Source organism: Lactuca virosa, chromosome 7 (genome assembly GCF_052849685.1).
Source record: "Lactuca virosa cultivar CGN04683 chromosome 7, Lactuca_virosa_CGN04683_v6, whole genome shotgun sequence".
In the NCBI taxonomy this organism is placed as follows: Eukaryota; Viridiplantae; Streptophyta; class Magnoliopsida; order Asterales; family Asteraceae; genus Lactuca; species Lactuca virosa.
Genome location: NC_136432.1, coordinates 213,857,460 through 213,865,710, shown reverse-complemented (window position 1 = coordinate 213,865,710; position 8,251 = coordinate 213,857,460).

Genomic DNA, 8,251 nt, shown 5'->3' with positions numbered 1-8,251 from the left:
AAAATCTCTTCTTCTCGGAGCCGTCGAGCACTCCGGGGCTTCCGCCTCGTGCTAGGGAGGTTCCCTAGGCTTTTCGGGGGGGGGGGGGGGGGGGGTTCGGGGCTAGAGAGAGGTTATAGAGAGAGAGTAAAGAGAAGAAAGAATGGGAAAAGTGTGAAGAAAATGAGGGTGGGAGAGGTTCTACTTATAGGGTGAAAAATGGCTGAACTTCGTGCCACATGTCACCATCTAGTGGCAAGACTTGGGGAGAAAGCAATGGCCAAGATTTTGCCACATCACCCATTTTCGCACAGCACACTTCCGACTTCTAAAATCCATAACTTTCACATACGACCTCCGTTTTTGACGTTCTTTATATCCACGAGTAGGTAAAAATAAGATCTACAACTTTTATTTTGACTCCGTCGGCTAATTATCGACCTATCTTAAATTTAACAGTACGAGGAGATTATACGGTTAAATGTCCGCGTAAAATTCATAACTTCTACATACAGACTCTGTTTTCGTCTGTATTTTTACCGTTGAGTTCCTATTAATGAGATCTTCAATTCTCATCTAGGTCGCGTAGGCCAAAAACCGCTTGATCTAAAATTCGAGTTTCGGGTTGTGCACTGTTAAGCCAAATCTTAGAAAATTCATAACTTCCTCATACGAAGTCAGATTTGGGCGTTCTTTTTTTGTATGTTCTCGGTTTAACGTATACTACAACTTTTGTTTAGATTTATAAGGATAAAAAGTCCTCCATCGTAAATTCACTATTTACGTCTCCCGGTGTCGTGCCGGTTTTGCCATAAAACTTCGACGTACCATAACTTCTTCGTTATAACTCGGATTTCAACGTTCTTTATATGTACGGAACCATTGAGACGTATTCTACAAATTGGTTAAGATTATTTATTCTAAATAATATTTTGTCAAAAAGTCATTTTCGACCCCTATTATCTCTAAATTGACGAGCCCGGATCTACGGGCATTACATATAGGGTTGCATGTACACCATAGGAGTGTTAGAATGCTCAAAATCCCATCAGTGGTATCAGAGCCTAGGTTTGTTTTCAATTATACTTGATGCTACATGTTTTTTCCAAAGTTGAAATTCTGCCATTTTTGCATCTGACTGCTCACCACGACGTGGTGATGCACCTGTGTGCAGAGTTTCGGGTTTTTGCTTGCTATTGGATGAGGATCACTACCCTAAACTGTTTTTTGAACCTAGAAATTTGTTTTCCAAGAGGGTAATGTTCTTGCTTGTCCAATTTAAACATAATTGTCAAAGTTTCAAGTTTTATATTAAGTTCATATGATTCTTGAAAAATGTTGATATGAATTATGCATGCTTATGAGTTTTGTTAGATCATAGAAATTATTTGACATGCTTGTTAGTTTAATTGATGATCTTAAATGGCATTTGATGAATTCCATAACTTGTCCTCAAGTTATGAAAAAATTGAAAAGTTTTTCTTTAAAAGAGTCATTAAACTCATAGGTTAAGGAAAAATGAAGAGTCATTTTCATAAATAGTTTTATGAACTCCATAACTTGTCCTCAAGTTATGGATTCTCAAGAGTCTCTCTATTTAAACATATATTAAACTCATAAGTTATGGATTCCAAAAATTTTTTGAATAGTTCAAAACTTTCCCTTAAGTTTTGGAATTTGTAAAGTTTCACTTATGAATACTTTAATTCCAAATTAAACCCTAGAATTTTAATAGTTTAAAATTCAACCCTTATACTATTATAATATTATAGGTTTAATATATATATATATATATATATATATATATATATATATATATATATATATATATATATATATATATATATATATAAGAGTAAAAGTCAGTTTTACCATTAGTAGGCCTCATTCACGAAGTCGGTCTATAAGAGGGGTATAAGGTTGTTGCCTATAAAATGGAAACTTAATGGGTGTCCACTCTCACCCACCGCTTCCTTGACTGGTGGAGGGTCGTTATCCGGACAGGTAGGATAGGACTCTAATTCTCCCTTCATTAAAAGTATAATGATGAACATAAAGTAACTAAACACTTAGAAATTCTCAAATCTTAGTTACTTAGGAAAATGTGAATATGGTGCTAACCCATGAAATTGCACTTTGCACATTGTTAAGCCGTTAGTGGAGCGTGTGTGGTTAACCGGCACACTAATCGGGACTGACAGTGCGTGGCAAAGGGTAGCTTGATGTTAATCATAGATCAATGGAGCGTGTATGGTTAACCGACACATTGATTAGGTGGTTGTAACATTGGGTGTACCAAGTTAATTTGCATGGTTATTCTAATACTCCTTGTTTGTGATCCTCAGCATCCCAATCACAAACTTGAAGGGCACAATCGAGATTTAAACATGCCATTGAATAGTTCAATGAATCTCGAAGGATCTAGGAGTTTCAACTCACTTAAAACCTAAAATTCTTTTTCGTTTTTTCGTGGTGGAAATTGGTAAATCGTCATTTACCTAACTTCAAATATTTTGCAGTTTGGATTACAACATCCCTCTTCCAAATTTTAAAATATTGTGTTGGGTCCTAGCCTTAATATTATTGGATTAATGTCTAAGTCCATAACTATAATTGGTAAGACTTGACCCGACCCGGCATGGTCCATTTGGGTTGCATGGCATCGGGACAATTGGATAGACAAGATGAGGAAAAAAGGATACTATTGATTTATATTAATATATTATAAGTTCTAATATATTAATATATAATCATACTATTTAATTAGTATTGATCAAGAATTAATTTATAATTAATTAAGTGATCAAAATGAACTAATTAAATATGGACTCTAAGATATATGTGTGTGATGGGCCAAGTTCATTTAGGTTGGGCTAAGCTTTCATGGATAGTCCATGGAGTGTTTAACCCATGGATCATATGAAATGAAAGGTCATGGGTATTAGGGTTTAACCCTAATCTCCATACTATATAAAGATGTCCTTGGTTGGTGAAATTGGGACTAGTGTGTGTACACAAAAGGGCAAGGCTGATTTCACTAGAGAGAACCAAAGTATCCTTATTCTCAAGGTTATTCCAAGTGTTCATGGTGTTGTGTGAACCATTTGAGGTGTCACACTTGGGGCACTAGGCACTCAAGCTTCACGAAGACAAGTTACATAAAAAAAAGGTATGTATTCTATCTATTTTATTACCCAAGTATATGATATTTGTATGCTAGTATAGGGTAATATCTTGGAAACTTCATATTTGCATGTATAATAGAGAAAACATAGATCCAAGGTATTTAGGGTTGTATGTGCACCATAGGATGTTGTAGTATACTAAAACCCAACAAATATTTCATTTGGGTGTTATATTAAGGACTTAAATCAACTAACTTGAATTTATCCCTTGTAGATGTCTAGTTCAGACAACTATGGTCTTCTCGAATCTTTAGGAACAAACCTTCCACATAAAGATGATATTCCACAATATCATGCTTCACTTCCTCCACCTCCTCCAATTATTCTCCCTAACCCACAAGTTCAAAGACTTGAAAAGTTCAAGATCACTCAAGCCCTATTGGATAGCAAACACAAGGATGGAAAGTTTGTGTGTGCACGTGTCTTGGAGATGAAGTCACACATTAACAGGCTGAGAATGTTGTGTGTTGTGTTCCCAAGGAAGTTGGCTATTGACTGGATTCTTCAGTCACTTCCCGAGTCATATAGTGAGTTTGTTAAAGACTATTATGTGACAGACTACGACATTGATCTTACCTATTTGCTTGTTGCTGCTGAATCAACAATGATTTGGCGCACTGGTAAAAGAAAATTTGATTGGAAGATCTACTTCCCAAACTTCCATGGATATTGACAATGGTATCATTGGAAGTTCAAAAAAGCTTTCTCTTCCCAGTGGAAAGAGATCGGCCATGGTCAAGTCATTTGACCAAATGGTAAAGAGAAAGGCTAAGTCTGAGATCGTCCCGTGTACCATTCCAAAGAGTACATATGTTTCTATTGCCAAGAGAAGGGGCATTGGTTGCGAAGCTGCTGTATCTACCTGTAAGACCACACAGATGGTAAAGTCAGAGTGTATGACTCTACTTCAGGTAAAATCAACTATCTAACTCTATTAAGTTCCTATTTGGAGATTCTTAATACATGATGTAATGCAATTATATTTTGATTTTTTGTAGAATCAAATGAAGCTTAAAAGAAGAGTAAGCTGAGTCTGATCGCGAAGAAATGGATTTCGATCGCATGGTTCGATAATCAGATTCTTGAACTGCTGCTTAAGAGTTATGATAGATTGCTTAGAAATATTTAGAAATTGCTTAGAAATATTTAGAAACATAGTTTTCATTTGTAACTACATTGTAAGGAAAAGTTTTACGTGTTTTATAAATAAATAAAATTTTGATTTTGTTTTATTTTATATCTCCTTACAATGGCTTTTGTGAAAATTGATGTTTATGTATATTCTAGTAATGTTCGATATGGATTTGATTCTTTCGTCTGTGGTGGTGTCATAATTTACCAAATAAGGAAATATTCTCATTACCCAAGTTTCAGTTGGATAGAAACTTGGAATCATGCAACTTGTAGTGTGTGATGAATGAGAACCTTTGTCTTTGGGAAATTAAGGCTAATTCCTTGTTCACATGTATATGTGAGTCAAGTAAAGGACTAGGGGATTGGGTACACTGGGTATGCGCTGGTCAGGTCCACCACAAAGATTGATAAGTCTATTCGTCATGATTTACTAAAGTTTAGTAAATATGGTTATACTTACAAGATTAAGTATAATTTTGAATTGTTGAAAATATTTCAATGTATAGCAGAACCAACAAGAAGAATCAAATTAGGCAGAAAGATAAAAGTTTCTCCAATCTGAAAAGATGGGAGAGTACTTTAGTATCGTGTTTTATGATCATCTTAATGATTATGTAAAACCATATGACAATTGATCCTCTAAGGACATCTTAGTTCATTTGAATGGCTAAGAAGAGGAATCATGAATTGTTGAAATGGTTAAATCAAGAAGATAGTCGTACTTCGTTCCAAAACGAGTCTTAGAGTCATACTCCAAGATTGTGCCTTGAGTGACATAATCTTAAAAAAGGTTTATAACACTCATCAAATGTAGAGTAACATGTTTCTTACTCTTGTACATTTGAAGTTGGTAGGTTGTGATGTCTTGGTAAGGACAAAGACCAACTAAGACCGATTGTGTGAAGTGTCTTTCTTGATAAGAAACCGCACTAACTCTTGAATATTTGTTTTTCAAGTAATGTTCCTTGAAAAAATGAATCTTATATGTCAAGATGTCAGTGGGAGTCTTAAAGATCTTGAAAGTTTCAAGAACTAATCTTGAGTAAACCTATTGTTAAACACTAGCACACGACTTGAGGTTTGTAACCTATCGTGTTGACATATTCTTGTTTCGGTGCCATTCTAGTTAAAGTTGACTATGTATGTGAGTTCTACAAGTTCTCAATTGTTTGCATATCAACATGGAAGCAATGGTAGGCCCTTGTGCTGCCAAGTGGCAAGAAATTAAGATTGAACAAGTTCAGTCCATATGGGTTTGGATTTGTCACTAACCTTGTCTTGTGATTATGGTTATGAAAAATTCACATGGATAGGAACACATACACCATAAAATCTAAGTGTCATAAGGTTTCTCTCGAATTCATGAAAATGATTGTGAGGAAACGCTTTCATTAAGTAGATTTTAAGGAGATAGAATTGTGATATTTGCATTCTCCAATTCAGTTATGATTACGGCATCCCTCTTCATAATTTGAATTATGAGAAATGGCAAAGGGTCTAAACATTTGAGACTTATTGCTGTAAGTTCTAAAATTGTTAAGACACATATGTGAGCTATCTAAGGAAAGGTGTATGATTTTGAGAAACCTAGATAAAGTCTTATCGAAGCATCTGGTATCAGAAATCTGAACTTTGGAAAGAAAGTCAATAATTATGGATTTCTAGAAGTCCAACCGATTTCTGGATACATGTCAAAGCTAGTGGGAGCATAAGTATTATGCTAATAATTATCATGTTAGTGAGAGCATAATTATTACGATAAGTGTTGCAAGTTAGCAATGCTAATTATAGAAAATAAAGGTTTCAATTCGCAAAGTTGCAGGGTTTGAAAAGTTGTTTTGCTATAGTTAAGGGAGAGGAATGTATACTTTATTTCAATTCTAAAAGCTTAGATTGAGATTTTTATCAAATTTAGTCAAATATATATATATATATATATATATATATATATATATATGAATATATATATATATATATATATATATATATATATATGAATGTTATGTTGGAATGGTTCAACATAAGGAAATTCTATATATGGAAATGTTAATTGCGTTCTCAAAATTTGATTATGATTACGGCATCCCTCTTCATAATCAAAATTATGAGAACATAGTAAATAAAAAATATTGTAGCAAAAGACTGATCAAGTATCATGTCTTTATGTTAGACATTATGAATCGTGTCCCATATGCTTCGCATATAGGATCGATTACATATGCTATAATATTCCCGTGTCTTAAATTTTCCAAATGCCTAGCGCATTAAGAGGGAAAAAGGAATAGAATCGGATATGACTAAAGTGATTAAACAACTGTTAAGGACAATTTAAGGTTCGCCAAAGATTGGTCTCTTAAGGACAACTTGTGGTATAAATGAATGGACCATATTGACATATTCTGAAGAGAGGCAACTCTTGTTCATAAGTGATAGTCAAAATGAGAATATGGAATGTTTCCATATTGGGAGTTGAAGAATAGATGAGAAAGTTAGAAACTTTTATGCAAGAAGGATGTTCAAAGGAATGTACTTTGAATCTGACACTTCATTTCCATGGAATTGTCCTGTAACAATCTCCAAAGGAATATTTTGTAATATCATTGGTCAAGTCTCTGTTACTTTTGGCACTTAGACATTACAAAAGAATCATTGCATGATAGTTTAGAATCTAACACCTTCTAGAAGTGACAAGGATTTGGAATTCTTACACTTGCAATAAGGATTTGGAATTTTGAAATGAGCATCATTGAAATGTTTTTCAATTGATCTATTTCACAAATTAAGGACTATAGACAAACATAGTGTGCATGCTTGGTGCATGGCATAACTATTGTTTAGACAAACATAGTGTGCATGCTTGGGGCACGACATGACTATGGTTTTAATTCAAGTATTAAGTTGATTATTCGAAACATTATACAATGAATAATGAGTAATCAATATGGCTCAAAAACATTGGGGCATATAGGATTAATATTGTTCTTGTGTTTCACTTTGCATGTTTTGACTTCCCGAATAACTAGGTTATTCAAACTATCGACAGTCGATCATACTTTGGAAGTAGGTATTGAGGCAAGACTATCATGAATGGGTCTGTAGAAGTGTGTTTTGGTCATAGCACAAGTTTGCTACAGTGTTCATGAGTGCTCCTGTAATAATATTCGAGTATTGGATTCAACCCACGCTCATTTGAATCACTTCATGGATTTTATCACGAGTGATCATGAGACGATAATATCTTATATTCTTCAAACTGAGACATGTGAGTTGTAGTTGTAAGTTGGTTGCACATTGACATATGTAAACGCACCAGTAACTTGGTTGTTATAAAACATATCGTTGTGTGTAATTCGATAAGTAAGTACAAGCGAGCATTTGGGTCGAAGTTTATCCGTTCCTTTTACCCCATGTGGATAAAAGCGATATCTGTGGGACGCTCGATGATTTAGTGATGACACTCCTAAGTGCTTGGCCAAGCCTGCCTGATTTGATTTGTTCAATTAGTCGGTCGTCTAAAATCAGAAATCTGGAAACAACAGATGGACAGAGAGAATGATTATAATCCATGTCTTAGTCCATATGATATCCAAAATGGAGGAATATATGATCCCTTATCTAATGGACACATCATTGACCAGGTCAGAGTTCGACAACGGCTTTTAAGAGCTACGATTGCTAGTCGGGATTTTGGAGTCATATTTGCAATAATAGTTTTAGACTTATCCAAGTGGGAGACTGTTGGATTATATGTCTAAGCCCATAACTATTGTTGATATGTACTTGAACTGAGAGTAGCATGGTCCATTTGGGTTGCATGGCATCAGAACAATTTGGATAGACTTTTGTGAGAAGAGGATATTTATGGTTTATTAATATATTATAAGTTCGAATATATTAATATGAATTATTTAATTAGTATTGATCAAGAATTAGTTTGGAATTAATTTGTGATC